This window comes from Pungitius pungitius, chromosome 20 (genome assembly GCF_949316345.1).
Source record: "Pungitius pungitius chromosome 20, fPunPun2.1, whole genome shotgun sequence".
Lineage (NCBI taxonomy): Eukaryota > Metazoa > Chordata > Actinopteri > Perciformes > Gasterosteidae > Pungitius > Pungitius pungitius.
Window position 1 is genome coordinate 1796369 of NC_084919.1, and position 16404 is coordinate 1812772.

The following is a 16404-nucleotide window of genomic DNA, read 5'->3' on the forward strand; positions in this document are numbered from 1 at the left end:
CCTCTCCAGAGAGATAACACACACCCCCCCCTGATGGCGGAGGTCAGCTGATGGAGGTGGGAGCGGGGATTTCTTACTTCAGAGAAAACATCCGGGGGGGGGGGGGCGGGTTGCACGGAGGACACGGCGGAAGGTTTTGCAAAAGTTTAATGGCAAACTTCAATCTTCAAAGGGAAGAGATCATGATTCGGTTTGAAATAGAACCCTTTATTCTCCTCTGCTGCGCTTTCAAAGAGCACTTTAGATTTTTGCATTAAATGGGGCGCTCGGGGCTTACCTCCCCCCCCCCGCACAGCGACTCCCTCAAGGTCGAGTTTTTTAAGCAGCATTGTCTTGTTTTTATCTTACTGTTGTTGCTTTTTCCCATCGTGCCAGAAATCGTTATTTTATTATTTGTCGATATTCTCGTTCCTTCCTTTCACGTTGTTCTCCTGCTGTAACCTTGGCACAATAATTAACCGGGGGCGGATGAATCATATCTCACGCGTTGTGGTTTAAGACAGAGGCAGAGGTACGCACAAATGTTGGTTGCCAGGGCAACGGTTTTCCTTAATTCCTTAAGAATAGTCTGTGAAGAACGTCGCACGATTCCCACAGTGAAATAGTGGCGATGGAGTTGCATGAATTAGCTCACAGGAGGCGGGTCGCCGTGGAGTGGAGTGGAGTGGAGTGGAGTGGAGTGGAACGCGTCCGGAGCAGCAGGTGGTCCTTCACAAGTCGCCCTTGAGCAAAGCGCTCGGGCTCCGTGCCGCCGGTCGGACGGGAGCAGCCCCGCGATCCGAACATCAGCTGGATGTCAAATGTGTGAAATGTTAAATCACCGCTTCGACGAGGCTCCGGGACACTCAAGGACACACACACACACCCACACACACACTAAACTTTACCTACACACCGCACACCATCTCACTTTGATGTTCTTTACTCTCTGCTCTGCTCCTGATTATTTATGACGTTCCCTGCACCAAGACCTGCCTCTGCAGCTACAAGCGAGTCATAACAGGCATCCATTATGCATGCGGCTCAGCGCGCACGTCTCCCGGACTCCGGGCGTCCGGGGGCCCCCCCCCCCCGCCTCGCGTTTGGGGGAAATGGACTTCCCCCTAAACGCGAGGCGGCAGGCGATGGACGACCCACTGCGGCGCTCTGTTGGAAAAGTCACGCGATAAACCTTCTCTTAATTCAAAAGGCGCCGTCGTCACCTTCTCACATCGCCATCGCCGTTCATCGTGATCGACCCGAGGAGAACTTTTCTAGATGGTGGAGGTATCAGTGAAGTGGAAACATGAGTCCTCTTCGTGTACTGGTGGCTTCATCGTTAAAGGCCTCACCGTCAAAGTCAGTCAAGGTCAAAGCCTGCAGCGATGGAAAATGGGACATGTCTCTAGAAGCTTTCCCTGAGGAAGCAGTTTCATAAGGGGGGCGTGGGGGGGTCCAACATCTTAACCGTATTTGTTGAACATTTATTCGATCGGAGGTGAGGACGCAGCAGCTGGCCTGACAATTGGAAATCTTTTAACCTCCAATTAATCCCCCAGCTGCGTCTCACAGGTCATTCGGGTCCTGATGGGAGTGGAACTGGTTTGTTTTCTACTTAGTCTGGGTCCCCTTTTTTTCACTTATTTCACTATTGTCCACAAAAATGCTTGTTCTCCATTTATAAACGTCCCAAGTTTCCTGGACTTTATTCAGCATATTGAGAATGCTCTTTTTGGCTCAAAGGCACAAACAGCGAGTCGGTCCTCCAACGCTCATCTTGACCTCCAGATGACCTGCGACCATTAAAACTAATAATCGCATTCGTGTTGGAATGTGAACTAAATGTTGAGGCTTGTGGTAAAAGGCCCTCAAGAAAAGTGGCCAATACATTCACTTCCTCCCAAAGCGACATGATGAAAGTCAACTGTGTTTCTGCAATTTGATTGGCAGCTGTTTATTTGGGGGACACGGTGAAGGGAGGCGGGCTTAACACAGCCTCGTAAAAACCTCCTTATTCTTTTCCGTCAACCCTCACAAATGCAATTGTGTCCAAAGTATCGTCAAACTAAGAAAGTTTGAGGGGATTCCACACTGATTTAAACACAGCTCGGCATATTAAACGACACAGCTGCCATTAATCCCCTCTAAATGTCACACACTGTTCCTTTAACAAGAACGTACCTCATGAGGGAATTTAAAAAAGGTCCACAAAGCAGACCATCCACCCACCCGATCACGGCCCGCTGGGCCGGCCGGGTTTGGAAGTCACGGGTTGTGAGGACGACGATGATGATGATGATGGTGGTGGTGGTGGTGGTGATTGCAGTCCCACTGCTTGCAAATGGAGTCCCTGCAGGCCTGGTGCACACAGACGGGTTTGATCAGCGCTTTCTGAGGCGCTGGGGCTAAACCCCTCATTAGTGCAGAGACGACAAACCCAACTGTCGAGCAAACGCGCGGCAAAAGGTGGCGTTTTTGCGCCGCGCGTCGCATCCGCCTCGTTGTTCTCAGCCTCCCAGTTTGAGGCTCATGTGGCTTCATATAAATTACCGCTCATCTACAAGCCGACGGGACGCGGCTCACTGGTTTCCTGCCGCCGCCGGGGAGGTTTTGTCGAGTTGATTCCGAGGCGAGTCTGATCCTCCACGCGGGGGGGCGGGGGGGGGGGGGGGGCTTTTCCTTTCTGGGGGCCGCTGTGCAGCTGACCCACTTTTACCGTTTGTGGGCTTTGCTTTTCTCTGTTAAGGTGCTTCACTGCGAGTTCACCGCGGGCCGGATTGAGGCCGCTGACCGTAAAAAGAAAGCAATTAATTACCTTATAAAAATGTATTGATGGAACGCAGGGTAATCTGGAAGTAATGAAAGCAATTAAAGCACAATGCAATATTAATAAGGGAGGATTTATCTGCCCGAGGCCCACAAATTGCTCCTTCTCCCCAGGCGAGAACTACGGCCCCTCAACGCGCAGCTTGCATCCCGGGAAAAGGGCCAAAGACAAAGATTCAAAGAGGCATCGTTTACCGTCCTCCTCCACTGTCAGATAAGCCATTGGTGTAATGAAAAGCTGTCTGTGTGTGTGTGTGTGTGTGTGTGTGTGTGTGTGTGTGTGTGTGTGTGTGTGTGGGTATAGTCTGACCGCATGGGGACAAGACGCCATCACACTGTTCATTTCAAAGCTCCACGCGTAGCGATGAAGCTTCCGGGCCAAGGCAGAGCCCGAAAAGAGCCCAGTAGGACATCAGCGTCTCCTCACACGCACGTTGGTCCAAATCGCTGCAGAACGGAGGACTCGACCACGAGACATTTAGTCCACAGGAAGCTGGATAGCTTTTGGTAGCTTTTTCTTGGACAGCTTCCACGGACTTGAAAGCATTGGTCGAGGTCATGAACTCATGTTTACAGTGTTCACTGGAGCGAGCAGCGGGGTCATTTTCTCATTGACTTCTACACAATCAGACTTCAGCGGCCCCCTGCTGGTCAGGAGGGAGAATGCAGATGTTGACACACCAAACAGTGATCTTAAGAAGGAGGTATTATAGTTAATACACGCAATGATTCCTTTTTTTTACACCAGCATGTTAACATTGCAATGTGAACGTCATAATGGGGGGGTGTTTGTGCTGACGAAGCTACTCAGCAAGGTGAAATGTGACCGTTTAGAGAGCAAACCTGAAAACACTGGCCCAGAGACACCAGTTCGTCAGACTGGGATCCAGTTCACAGGGTTTCAACTGCAGGCTGCAGAGTAATGTTCAGCAAATGGAGACGGCGTCAGTGTCGTCCTCCCCTGCCCCCCCCCACCCCACCCCCCCATTTCAAATAGAGTTCCAGCTTGCAGAACATTAAATGAGACTAATCCAATTTTCACAAATTCAGCGGCATTTGCTGAATCATGAAAGCACATCATGGACATCGACACACACACACACACACACACACGCGCGCAGCGATGTGCAGACATCTGGGGGACACGGTTGTTATCCGCGACAGCTTTTATTAAGCCACCGGTCTGTGACACGCTGAAACACATTCCCCATCCGAGCCGTGGCTCCTTGACCCCCCCCCCCTTTTTATTAAACGCTGCACTGCGGCCCGGTGAAGGTTCACATGACATTTTAACAGACCCGACTGGGCCGCAGTGCACAGCGATGCTAATCTGTAGCCAACCTTTTAGGGGTAATGCAGCTAAAACCCATTAGTCTGCGGTCTCACTGGGGGGGGGGTAAGTGCCGCCACGCGCTTGAAGCCGCGTGCAATTGAATCCTTTCAAGCCTCACATGATACGATAGAACAGATATAATACGATTAATTAAATGGCTTTTGGCGGATTCAAAAGATTCCACATCAAGCAAAACATCTCCCAACGAAAAGTCAAATTTCTTGCTTCTTCTGCAGCTTTTCTCCGTGCAGCCCCCCCAACCCCCCCGAACAATAAGCGGTTCCCCTCGATCAAAACTGTTTAAAATGGCCCCACAAGACGGGAGACAAACAACAAAACGTATTACAGAAGTCAACTCAGTTGTGTGGCAGCAGAAGCTCCACTGCACCCACAATGCAGGCTGCTCTGCAGATGTTCCTCCCACAACGGGCGCGCAAAGGATTCCTGGACACAGAATCCATTTGAGTGGAATCCACGGAATTAATAATAAGTAGAACTTATTTGAGCCCAAATCTTTTCGTAAACGGAGTGGATTTGTTGCCTAAACCTCGCGTGATGAGGAGTGACTTCTTCATCGCATAGATGTCGGAACAACGTGTTTCTTCTTCAAGATGCTCCTGCAACAGTTCAATAGTTCAAAAATATTCACAATACACCACTTTCCCAAAGTCTCCCAATGCTAAAACGCTTTTCAAAATAAAGGGATGCGACTCCAGCCTCAGCTCATTACATGAATTCTCCTTTCAAAATAAACTACACATTTTGTTTTAATGTTAGGTCTCAGCAGTAAAGTGAGTATCTCTCTCTCTCTCTCTCTCTCAGCGGTTGAATCGACGTGGGTTGGATGCGTTGGACGAGGTGGGGGTGGGGGCGGGGGCATCTCCATCCCTCTGCTCTGCAGGCGACAGGACTCTGAAGCCGCGGCAGCCTTAAATCCCTGTTTGTTTGTCTCCAGGTGTCTCACTGACACCCCCCCCCCTCGACCCCCCCACCCCCGACTCACAGTGACTCATAGAGCCGTGCTAGAGGGGCCAAATGCTGAAAAATTACGGCTCCCTCTGCAATTATCAACAATTATGTTGAGCTTGTGAGCGTGAAGGGGGAGACAGCTGCCACTGGGACCTGCTGCTCCGAGGTGGATGGAGGGTGGGAATCCAAAAGGCTTTAGAGTTCTAAACAACAAGGACCCGGTGAGCAGGTGGGTTTGAAGCATTTGGGTCAGCGGGTAGAAGGCAGCTTTACCACCTTCACGTCTTTTTATTTACTAGCCATTTAGCTGACGCTTTCATCCAAAGCGACTTACATTGCATCATAGCACATGCCTTACATTTTGCCTGAGGAGCAATTAGGGGTTGGGTGTCTTGCTCAGGGACACTTCGACGTGGCACATGGGGCAGCCGGGATTCAAACCAGGTGAAGGCTCCATCGCCTCCACACGTCTCCTCGTGGACCATTGGATCAAAAGCCACGAGACGAGCAATCATTCAAAGAGGTCGACTGTAATTCCAAATCCGGAGCTCCTTTGTGGAGGATCTGCTGTGATCCCGGTCCCAAATAAACCCTCTGAGAGGATCAAAACGGACCCTTTGCCAGCGGATTCATGGGAAGACGCTCGGTCTGACAAGGCTTTACCGTATAGTCTGAAGTTTCAGATTGTGTGCATAACGTGGACCACTGGTGCTCCGCTGGAGGTCCCAGCAGCCTCCTGATGAGCAGCTGACCTCAGCGGAGAGGGAGGCAGGAGGTGAGATGGGTCCAGTGCTGCCGTGGAGGAATTCATCACTACTGGATTGACTTGCTGCTTGATTAGATGCCATCAAGTCTCATGTGATGTGACATTATTTCATGTGATATAATGAGACAAAACCAAAATAAACGGGGCTCCTGATTGTGTTCACAGGCCCCGGTCCTCTTCATCGTCGACAGGCAAGCAGAGTTTTTGGGGGACGACTAAACACTTCCAACCATTCCCTGTCTTTCTGGAGCGTGGTTGTGGAGCCCGAGGAACTGGTGCCCTCAATTTCCATCCAATTAAATCACAATTTGAAGAAATGAAAACGTTGGATTGATGAGTGCGTTTGCTTCACTGTTGCAGACCTGATCATTTTAGAAGTGGATCTTGAGAATTGAGCCGAGAGAAAGAATCTCCTCCTCCTCCTCCTCCTCCTCCTTCTCCTCCTCCGTGGGTAACGACAGGGAATGCCCCGTTTAGGTCACGCCAGCTATACGCTTAGAATCACCGTTTCATCTGAAAACAAGACTTTTTCCCTTTTAAAATGGCCGACAGCACCAGAGTCAAAGATGTTTTTGCACTAAGCAGCATCCAGAAGTCAACCGAAGGGACAGAAGAGGCAGCCGACAGATGTACAACAGCTGTTTCCAGAGAAAAAAAAAAATGGCCTAAAAAGGCACGGCATCCAGCTTTGAATAAGGCTCTTTATAGAAGAAACACAATGATCTAATGCTCCACTGGAGTTAATTAGGTGTGACGATGGTTAGAAGCCCCCCCCCCCCCCAAGGCCAAGTAAACGAACATTTTGAGACTCCGAGGAGGCAGAATGTGTGTTGTTGTTAATCCTGGTCCCGGGGATCCACCTGCAGTGACGACGCGTCCGTTATGGACGGCTACGATAAAGCTGATTAAAGCAGCTGTGATGTAATCGCTCCCATCGGGGAAAGAGTGATATGGGATTATTGCCCAGGGAGAAACCAACCACAACCACAACATGCAATGATCCACTCCATGATAAGAGTGTGTGTGTGTGTGTGTGTGTGTGTTCAGATTCAAGGCGTCTCGGTGGACGGGCCGTCGTCTTTTGGACTTTCTGAAAACGTAGGACGGTTTTCATCCGACGAGAACATGAAAGATGCCAATTTCCAAAATAAAATGAAGCCAAAAAAAGAACGCCGCACATCACAGTTATTTTTACTCTGTTTCAAAGGCGTCGGAAGGTAGAACACAGATTTATTTAAATTGTACTTTCCGATTGACGGTGTAATCCCCAAAAAAAGACGAAACAACGGGCGCGAGGAGAGTTGCGTTAGCGGCGTGGCCGCAGCATGACGACGCCCACGTGGCCGGTGTGATGGAATCAACTAAATAAAAATCGTGCTGTATTGAAGAGGGCAATACACACATGAACATTTCATCCTTCTGCGTTGAATGTATAAATATTTGTTCATCGGAAAATTTGCAATTTACAATAAATAATGGGAAATGGAAAAAGGTTGCATTTGAAAAATAAACCTTTCAAAGTAAATCCTTCCAGTGTTTGCAGTTTCACAATAAAAGCAGGGATCAGCGGCTCTTCACTGCGGCTCAACAGCGAATAAAACTAAACAGCAAAGTTGACAGGATCGGAACGAATCGAAGAAGACAGCGTTAAGCGAAGGAGAGAAATCAGAGCGGACATGTGATGACGGGACGAGTAGCCTTCCCTCGCTTCACAGTGAAGGCATTTCTCTCTCATTTCTCCTGGAAGCAACCAGCAGCGGCTCAAAACACAACCTTTCATCTGAGAGTTTGACAGAATGACATCGACAGATTGGAAGTGATCGGGAAGGACGTTCGTGTGGGAAGTCGTTTTAATCTCCTCAGAGCTCGCAAAGGATGTCTCTTTGTGGATTGGATTCATCTCTATATGTATATATACACACACACACACACATGGACAAAATAAAAGTCACGGGTTGGAGATTTTCTCCTCAAGATGTGCACCTGTTTTTCACGTTTGCCTCCGAGAGGACACAAAGCCCAGGAGCCCACGAGCCCAGGAGCCACCGCGCCGGGTAACGGGGCGGTTTGCGGCATTTGAAGTGAAGCCAGAGACACCTTCTCTTCTCGCTGATACTTTCACGAAAAGGTCGGCGTGGGAGGAGAGAGCCGCTTGTGTTCACCAATTAACCCTGACGAGCGTCTCCAGCTGGTGATGATAACAGGTTTGGCCTCTTCTCGTGCGACGTGACGGGAGTGAAGCGCATCAGGGTTTTGGTATTTCAACGTGTAAATGTTATGATCTCAGGAGGCTCCAAAACCTCAAAAAGGTTATTATGTTTTATTACACATTTAATTCAGTTGCTTCCAACAGTCCTCGTTATGCATTTAGGCCTCGTGACATTAAGTCTGATTAAGTGCAGGCTTCATTATCATCAGACGTGGGTTTATTTTTACCTGGAGAGACGTCACGTCATGGTACTGAACGGTCTTCTTAGGAACAATTTTTTAAAAAGCCGCCAGGTGTTTAAACCAAGTGAAAAGGGGAAGGTACCACATGAGATTCCCCTTTGTTCAAATTAAACATCCTTTCTCTTATGAAATGAAATACAAGACCTTCCCCCATAACACCAGTCATGTCCATGAATGGTTGCTACAGAAGGTCTTCATTACACTTTTACCTGTGAGTAAGTGGTTGTTAGAGTAGGTGCACACGTCTGCATTAGTGCACACGTCTGCTGTAGTGCACATGTCTGCTGTAGTGCACACGTCTGCTGTAGTGCACACGTCTGCTGTAGTGCACAAGTCTGCTGTAGTGCACATGTCTGCTGTAGTGCACATGTCTGCTGTAGTGCACACGTCTGCATTAGTGCACACGTCTGCTGTAGTGCACACATCTGCTGTAGTTCACATGTCTGCATTAGTGCACACGTCTGCTGTAGTGCACACGTCTGCTGTAGTGCACATGATCTGCTGTAGTGCACACGTCTGCTGTAGTGCACACGTCTGCTGTAGTGCACATGTCTGCTGTAGTGCACACATCGTCTGCTGTAGTGCACACGTCTGCTGTAGTGCACATGTCTGACTGTAGTGCACATGTCTGCATTAGTGCACACGTCTGCTGTAATGCACACGTCTGCTGTAGTGCACATGTCTGCTGTAGTGCACATGTCTGCATTAGTGCACATGTCTGCTGTAGTGCACATGTCTGCATTAGTGCACATGTCTGCTGTAGTGCACATGTCTGCATTAGTGCACATGTCTGCTGTAGTGCACACGTCTGCTGTAGTGCACACGTCTGCTGTAATGCACACGTCTGCTGTAGTGCACATGTCTGCATTAGTGCACATGTCTGCTGTAGTGCACATGTCTGCTGTAGGCACATGTCTGTAGGCACATGTCTGCATTAGGTGCAGCACGTCTGCATTGGTGCTGCATTGGTGCACATGTCTGCATTAGTGCACATGTAAAGCCGAGGCCATGTGACACACAGTGTTATTGTAGGATGGTGAGCCAGTAGTTCTGGTGGAAATCCCTCTTTCAGCCCATTAGAGATACATCCAGTGCTCCTAATTAACTCACACTGTTCTATTCAAGCATTCTGTTTATTAAACAAAGTCTTAGTCTTCCCATTGTGTCTTTGTGTTCCAGATGGGTGTACAGATCAATAGCAAAACCCAACATTAGACTTTAGCCAAAACCAAGTAAAGGGTTTGAGTGTGTCTGATGACAGCGAGGAGCTCCTCTATGTCAAAGTTCACATATCTCCTGTTACCAAAATAAAAAAAGCAGAGGAAGAGCACTGGACTGGAGTCAATTACCCATCTCTATTTAACAAATTAAAAGTACCTTAAGGACGAGATTCATTGTCGAGTGGGTTTGAGGTGAAGCAGGTCAGAGACTGTTTAAAACACGCCGTGGGCAGCGAGCGAAGTCGAGATGTCACTGAAGCGTCGCGTGTTTAGTCCGACACGCTGGACATGTTGTTGACCCCGTGTTCATTAATCAACACAAACTGGCATCCCACGCATGAGAGTAATTAGCATTGCACAAGCGAAGGAGGCAAATGGTTGAAAGATGGCGGATGCGATCCGCCAAACATTTAAATAAAACATCCAAAATACCCATTTAGATGTATTTGTATTTTGATCCTTGAATCCCAGCTTCCTCCTCCCCTTCGCATCAGTGACCGGTAACTTCTGCCGGTGGAGTTGGTCCATAAGAGGATCCGACTCGACACCTGGCAGGTGTGCCTCGGGTCGTGTGTCCTCACGTCGTCCGTGAAACACAATCAGAAGGGTTTCAGCCTTCGGACGCTCTGACTTCTTCTCAGATTGATCCACTCAGCGGCTCTTTGGGGATGAGAGGAGTCGACAGAAAAGAAGTCGACTGATGAAAGTGGTGAAATCCTGTCTGCGCAGAACCCCCCCCCCCCCCTCCCCCCTCCCCCTCCCTCCCCATCTTAAACTTCAAAAAGGAGAATCTGTTTGATAGGGCTGAAAGAGCAGCGTGTTAAAGACAAAAGAGGTTAAGGCTCTAAAATAATACTCGTCAAGTCGAGTCTGCTGCGAGTACAAGTTCATATAAAAGACACATCAAGCGGTTCTCAGCTCCGGCGCCGCTGATCGGATCTGAAGCCGTGCGGTCCTGCTCGGTTCGAGGTTAAGCGTCGGTTAAGACGTCCTGCGAAAAAACACCCGGCAAAGTCGAGGCCTGAATCTCTGACGTGCGCGGTTCAAAGCTCAAAGGGTGATTGGGGACGACTGAGGTGCCACAGGGGAGGCACGCGGACCCGAGGCGGTCCGTCCGGATCTGTAGGTGGTGGGAAACACTCGGGCTGAAGGCCTCCCCCCCCCTCAGTCCGGCTCGCTGCAGATTGATCCGCCCCCCCTCTGCGCCGCCGAACGAGGCCTCCGCTGTCAACGCCGTCACAGTCGAGCGTCCGTCATTCCTCGGGGGGGGCTTTGGATCAACTCGACAAGCCCCTCAGAGCCCCGGCCTCCCCCTCCCCCCCCCTCCTCCTCCTCCTCCCCCTCCTCCTTCTGAACCTTCTCCACTGCGCATATATACACAGACACACACATATATATATATATATATATAAGTATATATATATATATACCTCTGTGAGTAGGCTTGAGTTCTATTTATTACAGCGTTGAGATGTCACATGAGCACATTTGGTCTTCGGAGCTCTTGCTATGAAAACACTGGTGTGTTTTTGGGAGGATATTAAGCATGCGGTTCAATATTTGCTCTGCGAGGAGAGCTGCTCGAAGATACCGAGTGCTGCTAGAATGGCTGAAGTCTGTGGTTAAAGCAAGCTTCAGTGGTTTCTTATACAACCTGGACCTTATACAAGGTCACTCCGTACCGCGCTTGTTTATTTGGAAGCTTTATTGAGTCTTTGTGAAGGCGGATGCTAACGAGCGGCTAATGTTAGCAGAAGAGGAAACCCCCCTGTGGCTGGTTGTCCCTGAACAGGCTGCTACCTCCATCGGAGGATGAAGTCGTCCTCAGAGGTCAACGTAATTCTAACGTCCCTCCGCCAATCAGAAGCAGCGCGCCGAGGGTCAATCCCGGATCAGCAGCCGCCCCGACTCACGGCCAGAAAACGACACGTTAAATCCTAAATGGGATCAAATCTGTAAAGTTCAGGCAAATTTCAGAAACCTTAATAGTTTCAGTTTGGCGCTGGCTTTGGATTGGTGGAGCCCGCTACCACAGTCCCTGTCCGTGCCCATCGGTCCTCTAGAGTCGTCTTTAAGCAGAGCGGCAATCCAGTCAGACCTTCTGCTTCAATCCGTTAATCCCTCCCCTAATGGTGGGGGGGACCTCATTTAAACTCCCGAAGACGCTCTGTCCCCACAAGGAGAACATCATGGATTCAAACCTCCGTGTCCCCCCAGGCTGCTCGTCCTGTCGGAGCGCCATCTCACACCGGAAAAAGGGTACGTCCTTAACAACGAGTCCTTAGCAACGAGTCCTTAGCAACGAGTCCTTAACAACGAGTCCTTAACAACGAGTTCTTAGCAACGAGTCCTTAGCAACGAGTCCTTAACAACGAGTCCTTAGCAACGAGTCCTTAACAACGAGTTCTTAGCAACGAGTCCTTAGCAACGAGTCCTTAGCAACGAGTCGTCCAGCACCGGTCGCGTGTCTTACCTGCGCCGCGCTGCCTCTCTGCCATGGGGCTCGCTCACGGGCGCCGCCCGCTGTTGGCGGCCTCGGCGTCTCCGGCTCGCACACCGGCGGAAGCGGGCGACCTGGAAGAGACAAGCGACAGAACGCCTTTAGCTCGGGGGGGGGGGGCGCGGCTTCTTCCGAGGTCGGCGTGGAGCTCATTTAGTGGGCGGCGGTCGGGTTCAGAGTCAGACGAGAGGCTTGAGGGACCACATTCAAAGTCGACTTTTGGATGTAGAGCTTAAATAGCTTCCTGTCCAGTGATGATTTATAGAGTAACAGTGCAGGACCCCCCCCCCTCCCCCCAGAGACCAGTGAGCAGTAGGAGATGAATGGCAGCGGCCTTCTGGCTCTGACATTTACAGCTAATTTACACAGTTTACATTTGAGCTGCGCAGCTCGCGTCTCCCATGCAGCGCGCATCACGTCCTCTGCTGTGACAGGAGGTGTGCGTCCCCTGTCCCCCGTCCCCCCCCCCCCTGCCCCCTCCCCACCTCTCTGTGGGACTGAGAGGACTTGGTGTCGATTATCTGCAAATCCGATGAGATGCAGCGACACGGCGGCCCGATCAACTGCAGAATTCAAACAGGATGCACTCGTCCGACTCCTCACCCGAAATACCAGGATGTGCACCTGCTGCCCAGGTGTCTCGGCCTCATTTGGAAAGGTGGAGATGAACTTCTAACCCAGGTAGAAAAGCATCCGCTGCGGTCTCCAATGAATAAGTCAGCGAGGTGCCGTCATCCAGCCGAGCTGCGTCCAACACACACGAGAGCATGAAACCGCATCATGTCCCGTGGGGGGGTACACGAGCCGAGCCGAGCGTCGACGACACTTAAACATGCGTACGTGCTAAACGTAAAGAGGGTCCCTCCGGCAATACCGCAACGGTTTGGTTTTTGGAGCGCGTTTCGGAGGTGGAACGCCCCCCACGGGACACCTCGTGGCTGTCAGTGCAGCGCGGCGGGGCCTGTAATCCTCACAGATTAGCTGGTGGAGTCAGAGTGCAGGGACACAGCCCCCCCCCCCCCCGTCCTGCGGTAATGAAGCGTGCCATCAGAATGAAGCTGATCCGTCCCGACAGAAAATCACTGCCGCGTTCGAAAATGTTTAATAACCCACTTTCCCGCGATCGCACCTGCGGAGCTCATTAGCTCCATGTTACCCAGATCAAAAGATTTCATAAGTCAATTAAAGGCGATGAAAGATAATGAGTTTGATGGAAGGCGTTAATAAGCCAATAGAGTTATGTGTCAGGTTGAGTGAAGGAGCAGGGCTTGTTGTTTGGTTTAACCTGAAGATCACCATGATGCTATAGATGTAGCGATGTCGTTCTCATCCGGAATTTCGCCCGGTGTCTCGACTCGTCTCGTGAGACACCTCAAAATAAAGTAAAAATATTTTTCACCACTCTGTCTTGAAATTATATATTTTGCCTTCTCCCCACAGGCCCAAATACATCTGCTGCTAAAAAAAAACAAAAAAAAAACTGTTCCTTCTCCGAAGCGCGACTCGAGTTCTTCATATTCAGCCGGATAAAACGAAGCCAACATGAATGAGAAGTCATTTCAGCGAAAAGAACATCCTCGCGTCCCGGCAGAAAGAAGCTGCGTATATCAGGGGCAAGCTGTCAATCAAATATTAATAATCACACTGACGATGGTGTCCATTAAGTCAACGTGCAACGTCGATGTAGAAGAGTGCTGCCCAAGGAGAATAAATAGGAGTTTAAGGCACAATTACGTAAAGCGTAAACAACCCGATTGCATTCTCAGATTTGGTTTTGGTGAGACACTCGGTCCCTGAACGCACCGCGTAACAAACAATGAAAAATTCATCCGTCGGTAAGAAGCTCTTGTTTTTCAGCCCACTTGAGTCATCGCCTGCTTCTAATGCGCGTACGAACTCGGTCTGGATGTCTGCTCTCGCTCTCCCTCGCAGAATATTTCAACTAATGGGAAACTAATGGAAGCGTCTCCTCTCGAAGGGACGCGCGCGCGTGTCCTCTTGAAAAAAGGGCCGTCTCGGAGGGACGAGTTGGACGCACAGAGAAGGTTCACGGTCCCGACTCTTTGTGTCGACACCGTAACTCCGGACGGGAGCAGTTGCCATGCCGACGGAGTGCCACGAACCGAAGGTAAAATACGACAATAAAAAAAAAGAAACAAGACAGAAGACCTCTCGACTTTGTGTCACCACGGCGACGAGGCAGCGCTTCCTCACAGTGACTTCAGAGTTCACACTCTGTCCCTCTACGAGGACGTTGCTGTTTTGTTTCGTCCCGTCAGCCCCCGGGAGGGGGGGGGGGGGGGGGCGAGACAATTCAGACGCTGACGTTTTGGGGTCAGCGTGCGTACTTCCAGAGAGAACACAACCCTGGAAAGTCACAAATGTGCTCGTCTGCTCTCGGTTTAAAATGTTCATCTCAAATAGAAGCCCCCCCCCGCCCCCCCGTCACGCGGTCACATGACCCGCACGCTCACAGGTGAAATGCAGAGGCCATTTGCCGAGGCGGCGGGCCGCTCGCCACCTGCCCCGTTGAGCCATTAAATGCGTTTTAAAGCAACGGCGCCGACCCAAATGCGGTTGTTTTACGCAGTTGGACAAACACAGATCTCCTTGTACCGCGTGGCCGTGGGGGGAGGGGGGGGGGGTGCAGCCGCCGCCGTTTCCGAGGCAACGATTGATCTCTGCAGCTGAACTGGGATAACGAGTTCAGAATGCTCCCAGCGCATCGCTCGGGGGGGGAAAATTGGGCAATGAAGATCCATTACTTCTGTGCTTTTATCTCCAACCAGGCAAAGTGAATCATCATGAGGGGGGGGGGGGGGGGTAGAGAGAGGCCTTGGCCCCCACCCTGGTGAGTCGAGGCCCTGCAGAGCGCCGCTCCTCGCCGTCTGGGAGTCACGTTACAGGGCAACCAGCGGAGAGAGACTCCTCCCGCAGGGGTGGGACGTCTACTCTGCCTGGACTCCCGAGGCGGGCCTGTCCATCAGAGGAGGACGGGGGGGGGGGGGGGGGGAGGGGGTGAAGCTGTGAAGCAAACTGTCCACTTACAGCTCCGAAAACAGAGGCGGCGAGAGCATTAGCGGCCCGGGGACGCCATCCGCCATCAGGCCCTTCGAAGCTGCTTGGTCCCCGCTCGTCTAACGCCGCTTCGAAAGCGGAACTCTGATTTCTGATCACATGATTCTCTCAGCTCCACGGAGCAGTCGACTGTACCTGGCGGCGTGCAGGCCCGATTCTCATTTCCCAAAACAAACAGGAAGGACATTTTGTTCGTGAATGCCGGGCAAGATGTGTGCGTTTTGCACGGCAGACGTTCCCAACGGGAGCAGAGTAGGACGCCGTTGGGGGCTCGGTGGGGGGGGGGGGGCAGCAGACGATCCCCAGGTCCGGTTACGTAAGCGGCACGAGGGGAACTTGCTGGCCGGTGCAGTTGTGTACAAACAAAGTACAGCGTCGCTTCCACAAATAACCTGCGTGCTTTGCTTTTATGGTTCTTTCTTTATTAAAACGGAGCGTTTCACCTCCGGCTCTTTGAGTGCTGCAGTCAGGGAGGGGGGAGGAGAGGAGGGGGGGGGGGGGGGGCTCAGCCGCTGACGCTGCACACCTCCAACCTCCTGGCAGCCCCCCCCCCCACCCCACCTCCTCCTAACCCGCCGCGGCGGTTTGATGTTCCCTGTAATTACACGCAAACACACCGTGAGACGGAGTTCTGGCGCCAGCTCCAGTCAGCGAGCAAAAGCTGATAAAAGCGCATGAAAAAGAGTTTTTTGATCTCTTTCTTCACACCGAGCGGGTTCACGCGTCAGAACGTTTGACTCGAACTGTATTATTTAGCTTCTTTGCTGGGAGAAGGTGCAAATTAATGCAGCGGAGTTCTCGGCATTTTTTAACAGCCATGAAAATTGACGCCACGCGTCGCCCACACGAACGTTTAAAGAATGAGAAACCTTTCCACTTCTCCTCCGTCTAATTTGACCAAAAGCTAACGGGGGGGGGGCACTCAGGACGGAGGAGAAGCCGTGGGACGGGACGCAGGGCTGCACGCTCACTCATGGGGGGCCTGCAGAGCGCACAATGAGGTCAATGAATAGAAACAAGGGCACTTGACACAGAAATAAATTTACAAAAGCAGCTGAGAAAATGAACTATTATATATATAGAAAATGAACTATTATATATATAGAAAATGAACTATTATATATACATGTAGCATCCATGCTACATAATTGTAGCATGTAATTGGTCAAAGATTTATTTATGAGGTTAATTTGAAACGGTGACGTCAAGCAACAACAACTCAACAATCAGCCGGATGCAACGTGAAACATTTGTTGATGCACACCTCTCAGCGAGGGCCTGG

General features: G+C 50.8%; 1 protein-coding gene across 2 annotated transcripts in view; it reads right to left on the reverse strand.

The window, feature by feature from the left end:
* Positions 1-16404, reverse strand: part of lrfn2b (leucine rich repeat and fibronectin type III domain containing 2b) — a 57955-nt gene that overhangs the window by 11007 nt on the left and 30544 nt on the right. The window contains exon 3 of one of the 2 annotated variants that reach the window (XM_037449596.2): positions 12018-12118. The exons of the other annotated variant lie outside the window; for it this stretch is intronic. The gene's annotated coding sequence lies outside the window, so the exon portion shown is untranslated. The remainder of the gene's footprint in view (positions 1-12017; positions 12119-16404) is intronic. 2 annotated transcript variants of the gene reach the window in all.